A 19,924-nucleotide genomic window follows, 5' to 3' on the forward strand; every position below is an offset into this window, starting at 1 on the left:
AAAAAGCACTCGCCATTTTTGAGTGATGCAAAAAAAACATCGGTAGCTTCTGAAGAACTGTACTGTACAGTTGTTTTTGCGGTTCTTCAGTGTAGGTCTTGTAAAAAAGCATGGGTTTTTTCGAGTGCCATTGTTTTTCAGGGCTTTACCGATTCGATTACGGGTGTGTGCAAGCGTTCAGTTATCATTCACCGTGGAACGCTGAGAGACTTGTAAAAAGTGCACATTACCACAATTCACTCAATACGTCAATACTTCCAGAGACGAACGGCCGTTATCATGATCCCACGTTGAGGCATGTTTTTGTTCTTCTTTCCAACTTGTTTTATCCATTAGAATGTAAACAAATATTAAACAAGCCATACGTACCTCCTAGACCATAAAAATCACCATAAGCCCCTCCTGAGACGCCTCCTGAGATATCTCCAGTGTCACTCCTCAGAGTGCATGCTGAGGCTTCTGCTATGAAGGCAACAAAAGCACTGCGCTCGCTGTGAACAAGCAGAGACAGAACACCAGTCAGATAAACCAGAGGTGATCAAACTCGTGGGTCGTGACCCCAATTCATACCTGTCAACCCCTTATCAGTGCATACATGTACAATATTAAGAATGGACCACTATTTTAATGATTTTCCTGTGCAGCAAGGAAGTAAAGTGTGGTTTTTTTTAAGTTCTTATGAACTGTACAGTACATCGATGCACGTGTGTACACCAGCATGCGATAACGGAGTTGGGCCTCTAGGGGGCTGGCAGGGTTATTGATTAACCGAACTTGTACACCAGTCACATGGTTAATGGCGACTCGGTTGAAGATTGCTGTGTGTGACACACGTGCTGTTGCATCTTACAGATTAACCACAATAAATCTGTTTGCCCTCGATTTGGAGCACCTGACAACGTCCTTTATTTCGAGTGTGAAACATACATCATCACAGACCAATTCAGACCTTATTGGTCACCCCGTGCCCCTTATAAATCTCAACGTTTATTAACCTGAAAAATATATTTCCCTGCACAAGAATACGGGATAAACCGTATGGGTTGACAGGTATGCCACTGGGTTGGCTTGCGAGAGGTACTGGATGTTGGGGTGGGAGCAGGGGCGGTTTCTTCATTAGGGCGATTGGGCGACGCACCACCAATCTCAGCCATTACTGTGCCTCTGGATATAGTCCAATCAGCGTCATGTCACGTTCTGTGGAGTACCGCCTCTTTTTGGGCGATTTCACTCTGGCTGAGAATCGCCCCGTGTGGTCCCATAGACTTACATTCAAAGATGTTTTTTTTCGAAAGGCGGGCGCTGCAATGCATTCTCTATGGCTTCCGGGAGGGCTCGCACGAACGTGCTTACGTCATCATACGTAAGCACGTTTCAGTCAACAATGTTATTTGTCGCCACCTAGTGGAATCTTTAATAAAAGAAACTAAGTGGATTGTAATAATAGTGAGATAGAAACAAACAAGATGTATTGTAAGAGTCACTTTATTTTTCATTAATATTAAAGAAGTGAAGTTGCGTTTACATGCTTAAGCTGTTAATTTATCTATTGCATGGGTGGACCTTATCCTTATCAATCATCCAGACATTTGCCCCCCCTGAGAGATTTTGCAGGAGCCGCCACTGGGTGGGGGGGTTACAACTAGAACACATCACGGAGAAACGTTAACGATGTTGTTATATTCCCATTTTACCAGAAAATAATGACCCGACGTTTCTTTGATCTGAAAGAACATAAACAAAGAAGAGATGAGACCTGCTACTATACTTACCATTCATTAGAAATACATCACAATGCCCATGTTTAAAATGCTCTGGTGCCAAACAGCTGCTTCAACTGACTGTCACCTCACCCGTGTGTAGTAGTTCTACTGGTGGTGGTGGTGTGTGTACACTGCAGTGCTTCTCAACCCGTTTCACTCCATGGCTCGCACCACACGCTCAATCTTCGCAGCTCACCGAACCAAAAGCTCACTGTGGGCCCGTGTGGGTTGGGTGGGTGAGTGGCTATGCATTGTAGCTGGGAGAAAATTCACAATCCCCAAGCTTATTACATATTTTAAAATCGGGAACACGGAAATCAAGGGGTGTTGCTAAAATCCGCAACACTAATTTGTCCAAATGTGCGAGTATCCATGCAATTTCCGACTTGCGAACTACGGAACTATTTAGTTCGGCAAATGTACAATATTTATTCTCATTCATGAGTTGAACAACGCCTTCCTTTTTTGATGAGCCATAAACACATTTTATAACACACACTGTATGTGCATTTAAATGCAGTGCATTATTGTGTTCCGACTTACGAACATTTCAACTATTGAACAGGTTCTAGGAACGGAAACCTGTTCGTAAGTTGGGGGACTGCCCAAATTCATGTCGACCTGTGTCTACGTGTGTGTGTCTGTGTGTATATGTGTGTATGTCTACGTGTGAGGTATTGAGGGAGAGGAAATCCCTCAGCCTGGAAAACATCATGGGGCAAAGTGGGGATGACCCTGCTGAGGCTGCGGTGCCTAAAATATAGTAATAAGTAGACAACCCCTGGGAGTGGTTGGCTGAGTGCCATCTGTTGAGGAAGTACAGAAGGTGATCCAGAGTCTGAGACCAGGAAAAGCAATCCCTAGCGAAAGTTTGAGGGAGGGTGGCGCTTGTGCAGAGACTGCCCTACATGGCATCATAATAACAGTCTGGACCACTGGACGGGTTCCGCAGGATTGCAAAGATGCCCTGGTGGTCCGCCTCTATAAGAAAGGAGACCACACAGACTATAACACCTACAGGGACATCTCCCTCCTCAGTGTGCCAGGAAAGGTCCTGTCAAGGATTATTCAACATCGCCGTGCCAGGCATGCTGAGAAGAGGCTTGAGGAGCCCGAATGTGGTTTCAGGAAAGGGTGGTCCTGCATAGATGCCATATTTTCTGTCTGTCTGCTATAGCAGGGAATTGCAACAGGACCTACATCTCTGCTTTATTGACCTGGTCAAAGCCGATGACACCATCAGTAGGCCTGGGCTCTGGGTTGTTTGTCACGTTATCGGAGTCCCGGGGCTCTGGGAGGCACTGCTGCTGAACCTGGAGCGTGCCACGAAGGAGTTGGGCCTTACCATCAGCCCACCAAAACTAAGCACCTGCCTGGGTATTTTGTGCCGTCAAACACTTCACCCCCACAACTCCCAATTGATGATGTGGTAGTTGTGGAGGGAGTGGAGAGTTTTCAATACATGGGCAGTGTGGTCAAGGCCAGTTTGACAGCAGAGGTCTCACTCTGAATCAGTTGAGCGGAATAATTTTTTCATCAGCTGCGTAATGCTGTGTGGAGGCTACCTGGTCTGTCGCTTTACACGAAGCTTCGGGTCTTCTCGGCCACGGTCATGCCCTCCCTTCTTTATGCTTACGAAACATCGACCCACCTAATGGAACATCTTCGCTGGTTAAAAACATTTAGGCTGGCCTGCGTACAATCAATCCTGGGGTTAACCAGGCTGGATTGTGTGAGGAGCTCACAAATCCTTGAAAGATCTGGACAAAGTCCCATTGATGAGCTCTTCCGGCAGGCAAGGCTGCGTTTGCTGGATTATGTAGCCCGCATGCCCAGCCACCGCATGCCTAAACAGCTTTTGTTCGGTAGGATAGAGGGGGCTAAACGGGCACAACACGGGCTAGAGAAGAGATTGAGTGATGTGGTACAAGAGGGTGTGGAGCTGAGTGGACTTGCCAATGACTGGTACTAGCGGTGTCAAGATCGGCCTCTGTGGAGGAGGCTCGTGAAGGACACTAGTGGGCAGTTGGAGGCAGACACCCTCCAGCAATAAGAGGGCAGAGGAGCGACACTGACAACGACAAGCGGAGTGCCGGGTGGCTAAAACACAGCAAGTTGGCACAGTAGGGGGCACAGGTGGTGTATCAGCTAGTCATGTCAGTCAGTCGACCCATGGCACCTGAGTCTGTCCCGTGACCTCCTGCCAGCGGGCGTTCGACACTTCACGTGGCCTTAGCGTGCACATATCCTGGCACAAGCACCTTGGTGACGTCACTGTCACTTAGTGGCAAATGGCGGTTGTTGTTCTTGGGTCTACGTGTGTGACTACTTGTGCGTGCGTGCTCATCTGCGTGTATGTGTGTGTACGTGTGTGTAGGTCGACGCAGCCTTAAATGAGTACCTGGTGTGCTGTGTAAACATTGCCAATGGGCTGACAAAGGCGGCCGGGCGTGGTATTGGCCACCCACCCCCTCGTGTGCCACAGTGCCGGCCTCCATAGGTGCTACTCGTTACAACACTTGCCCCAACAGTCTGTTAAGGTTATACGGGGGATCTTTTTCTTTGTGTGTGTGTTTGTAGGGGGAGGGGGGTCTCCATGTGTGTATCTGTGTATTGGTATACATTACCGAAGTTCACCACATTCGTAGTAGTAGATCATTTGAGCAGAGTAACACGTGATCATCGTTGCCCTTTTACTTCTGGTTGTGGTTGAAACGTTCACTGGAATGAGCACCGACGTCATGGCTTCTACATTCCCAATAGTGTCTATCATCTGCAACATAAAAATGCAACACGCATATAACGTGGTATGTTACATAAATTACAAATGTATTAACCCTTTTATTCCACAATAGCCTCTTACCAAATCACCATGGATGCACTTGATCAGTGGTTATTCTGAACCTTTGCTAGCTACTGCTGTACCCACCTTGTTGAATTTAGATACAATCCGTGCCAAGTGGGTAGGCAGCAGAGCCCGCGGTCGGAAAGGTCCAAGTTAATTTTCTGATTGGGGTGGGGTGCGGGGTTTGACTCAGCTCCATCATGCATTGCGGGGTTGATAAAAAAGGTACCATTTTTTGGGAAATCATCAGGTGGTTGTGCTATAGATATAATTTAACCTGCCATACGAACGTGGAATTTCCACCTCTGCTTCAGGGCTCTATACCAGTGGTTCTCAACCTTTCAATTGAAACTACTGTACCCCCCTTGTTGAAATTAGTTTTCAACCGAGTTACCCCTCTCTTGCCTGACCCAATGTGGTTCCGAGAAATAAATGTCACAAATAACGAACATCGATATTTTAACCAATTGCTCCATTTTGTGAGATATCCTAACTAGCGAAAAGTAACTGCAAATGAATAAAACTAAATTCAACTTACGCTCTGCACACGCGATGTCATTTATTCGCGCTCACTGGTTACTCTTGTCAACCCGAATTGTTCACGATCGGAGAGTATAGAAAGGTCTTTTCTATTTTTCTTGATTACCATACGGATTTAAATGGTATCATAGTTATTTTATTCTAGTTCATAAAGCCTGTCTTTGCCAGGCAAAGTTGTCAATACATTTAATAATTAAACTCATGATTTTTGCAGAATTTTTATTGTGTAACACTCGAGAGATTACATCTTGACTTAAAGCTTTCGTGACTGCAGGAATTCATATTATTGGGTCTTTCGATAAAGCCACGTAGATAGATCAAATAACAATAAAAAATAACAATATCACGACGTTTCGATCGCAACACAAGTAATCGTCACCAGGTGAGAAATATCGCGGGAGAGCTGCTGAGAATATATGGTGGGAGCCCTGCTAAGGTAAGGAGTTATACAGGTTTGGGATGGGTGTAGCTCAAGGGTCAGTGGGAGGGGCTTGTCAAGATTTACCCAATCTTACATTTACATGCAAATTTAATCTCTAGCCCCTCCCACTGACCCTTGGGCTACACCCATCCCAAACCTTTCCCACCATATTCTCAGCAGCTCTCCCGCGATATGTCTCACCTGATGACGATTGTTTGTGTTGGGATCGAAACGTCGTGATATTGTTATTATTTTATTTTTTATCTTTATTTTTGTATTATTTGATCTATCTACGTGGCTTTACTGAAAGACCCAAGAATACTCAAGAGGTCCAAAATATTTCGCTATAAATGTCATTCCTTGTTATTGGTTACAGTATGGATTTAAATGTTATTGTAGTTATCTTATATTGGCAGATTCACACAACATGATTATTCACCAGTGACTATGACATACGATATAATTTGACGCATTTGTAGGGGACTGTATAGGGAAATTATAAAATGTACACGTTCAAATAATTAATAACAGGTGGCCGTAGGGTACTTCGTAGGGAATTCATTAAATACACACGTTGAGTTAATTGAGAACAGGTGGCCATAGGGGACTGTACATGTTGAGATAATTAAAGACACGTGGCAAGTTAGGGTGGAGGACACTACCCAATTAAGGGTAGGGCCAAGAGGGTATATACACCGGAGCGAGGCCCCCAGTCGGGGCACTTGCCTGGGACAAGAAACTACAAGGTGGAAGACATTCGGGGCTGACTGTTCGCGGAGCTGTATCAACATAGTTATTACGAAAATATAGACTTCATCTTTCTATAATGGACGTCTCCAAGGAGCTTCTTTACACATTTGTAGAGGAGTATTGTGAGTAACCAATCAGGGGGCGAACAGAAGGAGGTGCGAGCGGGTTGACAGTCAAGGATGACGTAACCTTTATGGGTTGCGTAACGGGCTTCGGGAGAGCACCTTCGGGAACAAAGGTGGGGCTGAGCTGAGGGAAGGAGCCACCCAAGGGGTTCTTAAGGGGGATCCCGTGGGGAGCCAGGATAAGGATCGGCTGAAGAGGGTCTCTCTCTCCTCGTCACGGAGCGGTGTTGACTGAACCCCCGCTCCAGGCAGACGAGTAAGAGAGCCCAAGGGGTAGCCGAGGGTAGGACCCAAATAGTATTCAGTGTCCGGGGTAAAGGACCGAGATGGAGTGCACCTACACTGGTGTGAGAGTGACAGTGGTGTAATAAATGGCAACAGCCCATATTGTATTCCTCGTCTCCGCGTGAGTCTACTGCACAAGACATTTATAAAACACCTCAACATTATCCCCTGGGAAATTGCCACGTTACCCCTCCCAGGGGTCTGCCATGTACCCCCGGTTAAGAATTGCTGCTCTAAATGGTTGAGAGTTATCTAGCCCCATTCTACACACTGGCAGAGCTGATGGCGTGAACGCACTATGCATCCTCGGTTGGAAAGCGTTCACAAACATAGCGGACGTGATGCTGGGGGCGACTGATGCCCCTTTGCGTCTTTGATGCGCAGAAGGGAGTGTGCACTGTGGTGCGCATCAGAATCGATCAGAAGCTGACCGTGACCAGAGAGGCCGTGAAGGCGACGCTGGAAATCACCAACCAGGAGGCTTCTCCTCTCGAGCGCATCGACGTGAAGATCACCGTCAAGCGGCAAGACAATACCAACCGCCCGTGTTGAGATGCACTAGTATAGTGTATAGTAGTGTGTAGTGTATATTGACTCGTGCATGGTATAATTTCACACATTTATAAAATCACCCCATCATGTACCCCCTGAGACATTGCCATGTTACCCCCAGCGGTCTGTGTACCCCCCTGTTGAGAACCACTGCTCTAGATCTTGTAAGGTCTCGAACGCTCACCAGGCATGAGCCTGGTGAGCGTGGGCTAAAGATTGCAGTTCCAGGAAATGCATTGTTGTGCAGTACAGCGATACCACCCCAGTTTACGTCGGGGAAGTCGTTCCTGAAAGGTGCGATGACGATGGATATCAAAACGACGTAAATCGAAGCGATTTTTCTAAATCACCAAAATGCCGTATGTAAATAACATATTGTACTCTACAGCACGGTACATTTCTTTTATAAGTAACACAAAGTAGTTTGTATGCGAGGATAGTAGTAGTAGGTGGTGGTGGAGGCGAATGCTGAGAGTAGGCAATGAATAACGAGAGAGGACGGGCGACCATGCTGTCAGCGACATGAGTGTGGGGTTGAGGTGACCGCTAATTGAGTAGCTGTGTTAATCCGTTCCCGTTCCGATGATGTACATGTACAGTACAGTAAAACCTTGGATTGCGAACATTATTCGTTCCGGAAACGTGTTTGTAATCCAAAGCACTCATATATCAAAAGCACTCGTATATCAGTTGTAATCACGTGACGCTCGGCAGACAAAGCGTATACGTACTACTCGTATTGCAAGACCTTGCTCGTTTATCAAATTAATATTTACTTAAAATTTTTGCTCGTTTTGCAAAACACTCGCAGACCAAGTTACTCGCAATCCAAAGTTTTACTGTACATCATCAGTTTCTCTTCCGATTCCGTTCTGATCAAACGGAACCAAAAATAAAATAACTTTGTCGATATCAAGGCTCCCACCCACAAGGGGCATGTGGCACATTTTGGCACTAGCTATAGGTGAGTGCAGTACAACGTCTTGGGATCATGTTAATCTGACACTATGCAGTACCTTTTACCAGTTGGGTTAGTCACAGTTAATCAACATACAGTAGAACCCCTCTTAACAACCACCCCTGTTAACGACTAATCACTTAACGACGGGCCTATGTAGAGCCCAGTGCGTTCGCTTACCGACCATTCCCCTGTTAACGATGGGCTGTTGTAGGTACAATAAATATTAATTAATGCATTCATCATCCATGTTTCTTTTAATATTATGTGCTTATAATGTTGTTAGTGTCTTTACGTATTAATATACCAAAAATTATATGGTTTTTCGGTGAAAAAAGGGTAACTTTCGATGCTATCAGATCGAATTAAGCCTTTAACATGTGTAATAATCCTTCGTGAGACGGTTTCGGAATCAGTCCTTTTATTTCCACTCCACAATACACTCTGCTCTCTCACTCTCCGTTGCTGGCAGACAACGGAGAGAGGACAGACTACGCTCTAAGTCCCCACCGCGCACGTGGCACCCAGAGCCCCCGTCCGCGCGTGACCCTGCTCTTGTTAGTTTCAGTCTGCTCTCGATCGTTCTCTCTCACTCGCTCTTAATACCTTCGTCACGTAGTTCCCCCAGGCAATCATTCATTGACAGCTTCGACCATTCTCGATGGTTCCCTGTCAATCCCGGGACCACGCCCCTCATCCGGCTCCCCATTAGCTGGGGCCCCGAATGGCTAGGCCAATCACTCCTGATGACCTGTCGTGATCACGCCTGGGCCATGGTCCCTATCTCAACCCTTATTGGCTTCAAGCAGGACCGGCAAGCCAATCCCCACGTGAACCCTCTATGGCTGTTATTACACATGTATTACCTATACAGGTAGTGTCCAGGTTACCGAAGGGTTAGGTTCCCGAGAAATATCCGTAACACAAATTTTCCGTATGTCTGAAACTGAACAATTTTGCCCCAAAATCAAGATAAAATCCCATAGCTGGAAATAGTTGTGCCTCCCCTCCCGACCGAAACTGAACTTATGGTTTCGGCCAAAACCGAAACCAGACCGAAAGTTTAACTAGACAGATGTGACGTCACCGCTAACTTATATCCATTATTGCGCCCCCCGCCCCCCCCCCCCCCAAAAAAAAAATATAAAAGTATATTTTTATACTCTTTGCATTGTGTACAGTCTGGAAGCTACCCACATGCCAATTTTCAAGTTTGTTGCATGTCGGGAAGTATGCTAAACACAAATTTCCCTTATATATAGATTATGTTAATATGGCAATACGCAGTAACCTATTGCTGGGTTGAGTTAGTTGCAAAAACTTCACTGACCTTGGTAAAGACAAGGCTGGGGTGGTTGGGTAGAATCAGCTGCACGTTGTCTGCCCTGATGAGACCGTGGTTGGTGATATTGAACACAATCTGTTCGATCACGCCCAGTAGCAGGTCGTCCAGCTTCACCTCGCGGGGTTCTATCGTCACGACGGGCTCCGGGACCTGTTGAAAGGTGGCAGCAGCAGCAACGGCGGCAGCGAACGAAACACAAATGGGGAGGGAAAAAATCACGTCAATGCAAAAATTCTGTTCATCCGTAGTTCATTGTAATAAAGTGCAGTAGACTCTCAATTATCCGAGTGCGGTTTATCCGATTTACGAATTAACCGCATGCACAATGAAATTCTGACATTAATTAATAAGATAATTGTTTTTTTACCCTTTCATCTGGCAACAAAACTGACACCTTTTTTACGAGGAGTCATGTTTGCATAGACCACAATACCTGCAGTCATGATGCAAACAAAAAACATAACTCTGATAATGTATGCACTGTCCTTGAAGTTGATTGGTCCACACCCGAGACAGCTTTCCTTAGAGCCTAGTCTCACATGGGTTGGACCAGATGACGCCAAAAGGCGCAGTGGTCCAACCCATGTGAGACTAGGCTCTAAAGGTACCAATGGTATGAATTAATAACTCATGGATTTTTACCTTGAGCCCAAATTAATTATTCTAAAAACAGTTACACATTGTTATTTTTGGAAATGCTTATTCCAAGTCACGTGGTGCTTAAACTGAACAAATAGATTGCTCCGGTTAATCCGAAATCCACGTGATCGCCTCTACAGGACAAGAGATATTGATTGGCGTGGCTTTGCTGCTGTCCACTTAGTGGGCTGAATCTTCTGCTGGGCGGGAGCAGGAAAGTGTTATTATCACGGAGCACGCACATCGATGGGTCGATTGTTAGTAGTTGTTATAAATCGAAAGAGTGACCATAAAAATATTTTCCGAACTGAAACATTATTTATACCTACGTTCGTGGCTTTTGGTAGAGATCCGCAGAAAATTTATATTTTTAGGATTATCCGCGATTTTGAATTATTCATAGCTGCCCTCCCGACTGTTATCCTAGGAAGAATCACTTTATTGGAACGAAGCACGGTTTAACATTTGGTTGAACCCAGCATCTAAAACTACATAACTATGATTTTTTAACCAGATAAAGCCCACTGAGCTGATATAGTACAGTCTGTTGTCAGGAAAGGACAACAAAAGGACCCAATTTACACCCCAGATTGACCACGTTAAATTGTGGGCAGCAGAAGGCGATGCAATAAAATAGCATTATTGTACTATTTTCATATGCCTCCAACATGTATGCTGCCCACCTTGACGAATGTGCACCTTGACCAATTAAATCAATGCTCGGGACTCGCGTGACTAGGAGATGTTAAATCCCTCGCCTGGTATGCAGGAGGTTGTGGGTTCGATCCCGACCCTGATGTCTGTTGTAGAGGCCGATCGAAATTCGGTTTCGGCGCCGAAAGTTGGCAAATGGCCACTTTTGGCATACTTTCGGTTTCGGCCGAAAGTCAATTTTTAACTTGCAGTCTGGTTTCAGTTTCGGTCGTCAACCGAAGATCTATTTTTAGAATATAACGCTAGTGCTAAGTCTAACAGCCGTCAGTCGGCGGTAGGCAATCCTATGCGATAGGCTGCATACACACACGTCAGCAGCAGCTTGCGAGCGAGGTTACAGCCTCAACCATGGTCTGGGGCCGTCAATAAATGACGTCACGCACCTAGTGGGGGGGAGCGACTGCGTAGCGAATAGCGCACTGCGCTACGAACCCAGCGGCCCGAGTTCGATTCCCGCTGACGGTCGGTGACGATAATTTTAACCGGTCCTGGGCCTCCCCTAGGTCGACTCAGCCTCAAACGAGTAAGTGGTGTGGTATGTCAATATCGCCACTGGGGAGACAAAGGCGGCCAGCCGTGGTGAATCCAAGTCCCGGGCGAAGCCGGGTAGTAAAGCTAGTATGTCATAAATCTTGTGTTCAGTAACTTCGGTTATGTACCTTTCTGTTTCGGTCTTGGTCGAAAGTGTAGTTAAACTTTCGGTTTCGGCCGAAAGTGAAGTTAAACTTTCGGTTTCGGCCAAAGTAAATTTTTAACTTTCGGTCTGGTTTCAATTTCGGCCGAAACCAGAAATTCAGTTTCGGTCGGCCTCTAGTCTGCTGTATATTTGGAGTTTGCGTGTCTCTCTCCCCATGGTCACGTGGATTTTTCTGTGGGTCCTACAGGTTTTTCCCTCCACATTTAGAATACACATACATTTATATTATCTGGAAGCTGCTATACATTTCCACACGATTATAAGCCACTTCGTTGAGCTGCTATCATTTGTAATAGCCAGGTTGCTTCTGAAAAAGAGCCACGTAGCAACTCAGTGGCGGGGTTTTCCACCATTGCGAAATAAAAGTTTAGTTTTCGTTTGATTAGTGGACGCTTATGCTGCTGTGGACTGACAGAAGGACCTGTAAGTGTGCTTGCGCACTGCATATACGGATGTGCAGCTAACATTCGGTAAGACAGATACTACACTACCACACACACACACTAAAAAAAACATACAATACAATTATACAAAGGCATACTGCCATTGTGTAAAATGGCAAGTGACAATGAACTTATGATCCGGCGGTCAATCTCCGAGCATCTTCGCTCACGTGTGTTTCGAAGTCTGCTTCCAGCGTGATGATGTACTCGTCTTTGAACGTCGTCATTTGCACACTCCAAGTGTACACGACCGCTATCCGCTGAAGGAAAATGGTGAGCTGAAATGAAAACAAACAAACCGAACACAACAAACAATGCAGGAGAACGCTAACGGCAGCATATCCGGCAACGTTGATAATAATAACACTATGAAACACATTTTTTATTCCTGGGTAGTAAGTGTTATTTTGATTTGAAGCTTTCGTAACTGCAGGAATCCATACTCTTTGGTTCTTTCGGTAAAGTCAGAGGTATAAAATAAAATAAATCACGACGTTTTGGGCGCCCGAAACGTCGTGATTTAAAGTGAGCTGTTTCTATAACCAACGCACCATCAAGCATTTAGAAGCTAGCAGCCAGTTGCTCTAAACATGCTCATTAAAGGGGCGGTCACCGATTGGTTGAGGTCTGCTAATTCCCACTTAGGGAGCACTCCAATTGGCCGAAATCGACGGCCCCCACGTGATATCATAAATTTATAGTTAACAGAAACAATGGGGACCCCTACAAGAGGCGGATCGTTAATCAAACTATCGTTAATCTATGGCATTGTAAACTCAGATACCACTGTAAATAAGAATATTTGCAACTTATCAGTGTCGTAGTGACGACATTATTAGCTCAGGGGGCGCGGCCATCGGTCAGGTGGGAGCCACCCAATATTGTGTATGTGTAGTGACGCCGACACACGTTCTTGCTTCACTAAGAGCCTTTAGTTTGAACACAACGCTATTCCTAGACCCGGGCTTCGGTTCTTGATGTTCGAACTTCGTCTTTTCTTCAACCGTCCCCTCCCCACGTGCTATCCCCTTTCATATCCTCTGAGCTCCCCTTTCTGGAAGCTTCGCTCACCCCATTTCCCTCAACCAATCCCCGTTCCCCTTCTCCAACGGCTGTGAACTGTTTCCCCTACAGTCAACTCTCGTTTCCCAGGCTTTTATGATGGCATTTCTCCTCCAATTCCTCTGGTTCTCTTATCCCAACTCAATCGTCTTTGAGGCCTCCCTGCACCAATCAGAGGCCTTGATTGACTTCCTGACTGTCCGTTTGCACATACGTTATGTCAGGTAAGTGGTCTGTTGCCTCGGTCATTACATATGTATGTTGAACTACTTTTGCGCTATTCGCAGCCAACTGCGCTAATCAGGGGATGGTTGAGTGTGCAGGGTGAGTGACTATGTGAGCAGGTGAGCGACTCTGCGAGCAGGCCAGCGACGATGCGAGTCTATGCACAGCCGTGTTCACATGCGTGACCGTTCTGTAGTGACAGTACCTGCGAGTTGTGGTCAGAGAACACTGCGACCCCGGAGTAGGGGACGTGACGTGGAGCCTCCACATACACCTCGTACTGGTCCTCTGTCACGTTGGAGAAAGTCGCCGTCCCTGGGGACAAAAAAATGTCCGTCGCAAACCGCCGAATGTGCTTCATTAAATCGAGCACGCAACTTCCAAATGTGGACTACTTTCCCATGAAAACCGTGTGTCACATGTCCAAACTAGCCAATCATGGGATCAGTTACAGGACACTTAAAAGCCTCAGCAACTTCAAGCCCCTACTTCGGCCTGGAAAAGGAGCTGTGCACTTTGAAAGCATTAAGATTAAAAACTAATTTCTTTAGAACTGCGTTGTTGTGTTTAGTTTGTTGTCCTTCCCCTGCACCTACGATGAGCGCGGTTGGCTATGTATGGCGTGAAAGAAGTTCAACATAGATACATACTATCTACACTATACACTACATACTACACTACACGATACATTACTATACATGACACTATACACTACATCACTATACTTTTTGTGTGTTACAAGTAAAACATATCATGATACAGTGGTGTTAACCAGGCCAGCCACTGGACTTCCATTTTATCGGGTGGCAAATGCACTACCTGCTCGGCCTCGTTTCCACATATAAAATTAAAGCCGGTTATGCAATCTTTGCGTTATAGTACATTCCACGTGTTGTGCCACATATTTAACCGTTAAATTGTAAAAAAAACATAGTAGCAGTAGTAGATGCAGATAATACCTGATGATGCACAAATGGAAAATGGAAAAACTCTCCAGTAGTCATCGTGCGACCGTGGTCATCCAGAACAGAGACCGTATGTGTGATGACCCAATGTCCTCATCCACAAATATGAAGGAGACATCACAACGATGTTTATACAACTACTCGGCACCTGCTCCTGACACGGTCATCTGTGGCTTGACCACCCTAATGTGAAATTTTAGTTGTTGCCTCTGAAATCTACATGAGCCCGAACGTAGGAAGAGAATACCCCTACCCCAATCACTAACCCTATCACAACCCCTATTACCACCCCTATCACCACCTTAATCACCACTATAATCACCACCCCAATCACCACCCCTATCACAAGCCCTATCACAACCCCAGAACAGAAACCGTAGTACAACTTGTAATGACGCTACGCTCCAATCCACAAATATGAAGGAGATATCAGAGCAATATTGATACACCACTCCGCTAATGCTCCTGATGCCGCAATCTGCGGCTTGACCACACTGAAAATTACATCGTAGTCATTGCTCTAGATCTACTGCATCAGCCACCATACAACAAGAAGAACAAGAAGAGCATTAAACCTGCACCCACCGTTTCCTTCCGCTGTGCTCTTTGCGAGGCGCACGCCACGGGAAGGGTTGTTGAGCAGCACTACGGCGTTGGAAACGAGGGGGTGGCCCGCGGCGAAGTAGGTGTACTCGTCTTCCACCGTCACCTCCACAGATAGCAGCTGGCTGCAAACACCGCCGCCGCCACAGCCGAGTTGAAAAAGGGCATCAAGAGGGGGTCTCACGGTCATGCAGAAGTCAGCACAAACCTGAAAGGGGCCCGCCGCGTGATGCGCTTTGCCCGTCCTTGTTAGACGGCCGGCCAAAAGCCGCTGCTGCTCCTTGCTGCAAAGATCCCCCATAAAGGCTTAGCAGGCTGTTGGGGCAAGTGCTGTTAGCAAGTAGCACCCATGATGGCCAGCACGGCACACGAGGGGATGGGTGGCCACAGCACTACCCCCGGCTACCTTTGTCTCCTCAGTGGCGATGACTTTACACACTGCACCAGGACCGGTTCAGATCATCATCACTGGTGGCGTTAGCAGGAATCAAACTCGGGTCGCTGGGTTTGTAGCGCAGCCCGCTAACCAGTGCACTCCTGTTCCTGAATACAACAACAACCACCATTCGCTACTAGGTGACAGTGACATCACCACGGCACCTGTGCCAGGCTATGTGCACTTTAAGGCCAAGTGAAGTGTCGAACGCCCACTGGCAGGTGGTTACGGGTACAGACCTAGGTGCCACGGGTTGACTGAGATGACTTGGCCGATGCACCACCTGTGTGTCCCCTGATACACGCACACACTCGTGTGTATATGTAGTGGTGGTGCGGACGCGCGCCCGCAGTGAGAGATTACGGGGCGGCGCGGGGTGCGTGGTTGGGCACGCGATGTAGGCGTGGTGTTGACGCGCGCGCCGAGAGTGAGAGATTACGGGGCGGCGCGGGGTGCGTGGTTGTGCGCGCTGACACAAGGTGGGAAAGAGGATCGTGGGCAGCGCACAGTGATTGGTCAACTGGGGTGGGTGCTCTTAGCGACGTCCGCATGAAGGACTATAAAGTGGGACGCGCAGGAGCACTCGGGGAGTTGTTAACCAGTCGAAGACCGAAGACGGAGTTCAGAGGTAGGCCCTGAGACCTCTAGTCCCGCTGTCCTTGTGAGGGCCGGGGCCCTGTGTGGCTCGGAGGCGAGACTGTGGGACCCGTGGTCTGACGTCCATGTGGACCGAGACTGTGGGACCCAGAGTCGAGACGGACACCCCGGCTGGGTGTGTTCCGAGAGGCTACGGGGAGTAAGAGCCCATGTGGGTGTAGCCGGGGGAAACCCGTGGGTTAAGGCTGGAGTTAGCCACCCGTGTAATATAAGTTGGTGTTAATAAAAGAGTGTGCTACCCGTAAGGTCGTCTCCCGCCAAGTTCCTACATTACAACTGGCGTCAGAAGTAAACCTGTCTTCAAAAGGATGGATACTAGGAAGACTACCCGTACCCACGAGCGAGATCGGGAAGACGACGGTGTACCGGAGCCACAAACCTCGGAAGGAGAGGACGAGGAGTTGCCGCCGATGCAGCACTTCGCGGCGATGGCCGACGCTCCGCTCGCCTCCGACACCAGCCTACAGGATGCACACTCCCGCCTGGCGGAGTTGCTGCTCGCCGCCGCTTCAATTTTGGCGGAAATCACCGTTTCAGCAGGCAGAAGGACGACTACGAGGTTGGAGGAGGGAGCGCGGCCGGAGGGATCCCGCCAGAATGCGCTTCGCGCCGAAAGTTTTGAAATTGGCGCCATTTTTGAGGGTCCACCATCGGTTGGCGGGAAGCGTGGACACCACCTGGTCGGAGACCTCCACTCTGCACAGCCCGCGTCATCGGCACGCGCCAGAGCTCTCCACCATGCGCCTGCCGACGGAGCCGACATTTTCGTCAACCACAGCGGCGCACGGGAAAAGCATTCCTCGGAGGACGACGACCAGGTCTTCCAGCAACGACTGCCCGCGCTGACGGCGTTCAAGGCAGATGGGGGCGACTGGGGGGCTTTCCAACGAAGGTTCCTCGCACATCAAGAAATGTCGGGGTGGTCCGACACCACTGCCCTACGCGCGCTGCCAGCGACGCTCGACGACGACGCGCTTGCGGCCTTCACATCCGCCCCAAGGTCGTCCCGCTCAACGCTCCAGGCCGCGCTACATCTAATGGCTAAGGTGTTCGGACCGCCCTCGACCTGTCGCCACCAGTTCTACAAAGGGCGCAAGATGGTTGGAGAAACTACGCTCGCCTATCGCACGGCGCTGCTCGCCCTGGCGGACGCTGCTTTTCCCCGCATGGACAAGGAGGGGAAGGACGCCATGGTGACAGAGCAGCTGCTGGCGATGGCTCACGACCTGGGAGTCCCCATCAATACGGCGGACGAAATGGACATCTGCTCCTTGGGGATTGCTACAAGTATTCACGCACACGAGGTCCTCAAGCGCAAGCGGACGGTCGTCTGTGCATCGGCGGGGATCGCGGCACCTGCCGCCATGGTCGCCGAGCCTCAGACTGCTACGGCTCGGGAGGGGGCTTTCACCGTGTCGAGACCGGGGGAGTGGAGAGCGGGAGGTCGTTCGCCCACACGTTCGTCCCGCAAGCTGGAGCAACCGAAACCCACGACGTCCCTCGTCATGTGTTACAACTGCGGCCTTCGGGGTCACGTCGCGTCCGGGTGCCGGGCTCCGCGTCAGCGCGCCACGGGACCACGTCCGGACGACGACCAAGGCCCCAAGTCGTCCCAGCTAACCCCGGCAAGTCGCGGCACCCCACACGCTCGGTCCACATACAAGGCACACTCGGGTTGCCGCTTCACGGTGGGGGGACCGCGTATGGGTACCGGGGATTCGGTTCGGCGAGGGGGGTTCGTACACGGCCCGAAAGCAGTCGAATGGTCCGAATTGGCCCACAGGATAGTGGCTGCGTCGGCCGGGTCGTCCGTGGTAACGGGTTTTATTGACGGGGTTGAGGTCCGGGTGCTGGTGGACACGGGTGCGTCAGCCACTATCATTTCAGACCTTATTTATAACATTCTTCCCGTCCAATGTCGACCCCTTTTGCCGGTGGACGTACCATTTTACGCGGCGAACGGGGGATCCTTGGGAATCATCGGACAGATTCGGGCGACTATTTGTATTGGCGATATCAAATTGGCGGGTCCTATTTTTGTATCATCATCTCTGGCAGTTCCTTGTTTACTGGGTACGGACTTTCTGGCTAAAATGCCCATTAAAATTCTCATCGATCAGGCCTGCATTGAGCTTCCATCGGGACGGCGGGTTGCATTTTTGATGAGTCCTACAAAAATACGCACGGTTTGTGCGACGGTTCAGGCGCTGGCAACTCAGACTGTACGGGTACCCCCGGGATCGCAAATGTTGGTACCCCTTCGATTGAGGAAACCCCTCGGGGTGGATGCGGCGGGACAGGGTGTTCTGTTGGGGCCGTCAAACAGAGCTGTTGGGGGCCTTGACTTAGCAGTAGCTCAGACCATGGTGCGGGCGGACAGTGAGCCGTTCGTTATGGTTCTGAATACGGGGTCGCGGCCAGCCGTAATTACACAGGGCACGGTGCTGGCTCACTCGGCGCCGCTACCCGTCGATGAACAGCTCGTTGCACACGCGGATTCGGGCCTCGATACGCATCCTCCATTTGAGGAGGGGACAGAGTGGTTGGACTCGTTGTGTGCTGGGTCTAGTAACTTGTCTATTGTGCAGTTGGGAGCGTTGAGGGGCTTGCTACTCGAATTCGCTGACGTGTTTAGCAGACACAAGTACGATATTGGCTGCACAGACCTGTTGCGCCACCACATAGCGACGGGTGACGCGGCCCCTATTCGGCAGAATCCCTTCCCGCTCAGCCCAGCCGAGAAGGAGCATGTGCAGTCGGCTGTTAATGACATGTTGGCGGCCGACATCATTTCGCCCTCTTCCAGTCCGTGGGGTGCTCCCATTGTCCTTGTTAAAAAACAGGACGGGTCCTTGCGGTTCTGTGTGGATTTCCGCCGCCTAAACAAAATCTCAATGGCCGACGCGTATCCACTCCCCAGGATGGATGAGTCGCTGGATGCCTTGGCGGGAGCACAGTTTTTTTCGACGCTTGACCTGCTTTCGGGATTTTGGCAATTGCCCCTCGATGACGAATCGAAACCAAAGACCGCTTTCGGACACCAGGAGGCCTATTTGAATTCAATCGATTGCCCATGGGCTTACATTCCGCTCCCGCCACGTTCCAGAGGCTCATGGAATTGGTTTTGTCAGGACTCCAATGGGACACCTGTTTGATTTACCTCGATGATATCATCGTTTTCAGCCGGACTTTCGAGGAGCACCTCCAGCGACTGAGAGCGGTGTTCCTCAGGATGCGTTCCGCTAAATTAAAATTTAAACCGGCGAAATGTTACCTGCTTCGGGAATCGGTCAGGTACTTGGGGCATATCGTTGGCCGTTCAGGGATCTCTACAGACCCTGCTAAGACGCACTGCGTCAGCTCATGGCCAACGCCAACCTCAGTCACTGAAGTCCGCAGCTTCATAGGATTCGCCTCCTACTACCGCCGTTTTGTCAAACATTTTGCCACCATAGCCAGGCCCCTACACACTTTGACGGCTAAAGGAGTAAGGTTTCACTGGGGGCCGGAAGAGGAGGCTGCGTTCTGCTCCCTTCGAGACGCCTTGGTGCGGGCTCCCCCCTTGTGTTACCCCGATTTCACACAACCGTTCCTGCTTGACACGGATGCCAGTAACACGGGTATCGGGGGAGTGCTCTCAAAGGTGGTCGGCGGGGTCGAACGGGTGGTCGCCTACGGTAGCAGAGTTTTGTCACCTGCGGAACAACGCTACTGTGTAACACGTCATGAATTGCTAGCGATCGTTTTTTTTATACAGCAATTCAGGCCGTATCTCTACAGCCGTCATTTTACTGTTCGTACGGACCACGCGGCTCTCCAATACGCTATGCGGGTGGCGCAACCCTCCGGCCAATTGTCCCGATGGCTGGAGGTCCTCCAAGACTACCAATTCACGACGA

General features: G+C 49.0%; 1 long non-coding RNA gene across 1 annotated transcript; it reads right to left on the reverse strand.

The window, feature by feature from the left end:
* Window positions 1–396: 396 nt before the first annotated feature.
* LOC144733831 (uncharacterized) lies at window positions 397–9,700 on the reverse strand. Its single transcript, XR_013588411.1, has 3 exons — window positions 9,570–9,700; window positions 4,391–4,536; window positions 397–491 (listed from the first exon to the last, which is right to left on the reverse strand). It is a non-coding gene; the product is annotated as an uncharacterized LOC144733831 (long non-coding RNA).
* Window positions 9,701–19,924: the final 10,224 nt, after the last annotated feature.

The sequence above is a fragment of the Lampetra planeri genome, chromosome 48 (genome assembly GCF_965212315.1).
Source record: "Lampetra planeri chromosome 48, kcLamPlan1.2.h2, whole genome shotgun sequence".
Lineage (NCBI taxonomy): Eukaryota > Metazoa > Chordata > Hyperoartia > Petromyzontiformes > Petromyzontidae > Lampetra > Lampetra planeri.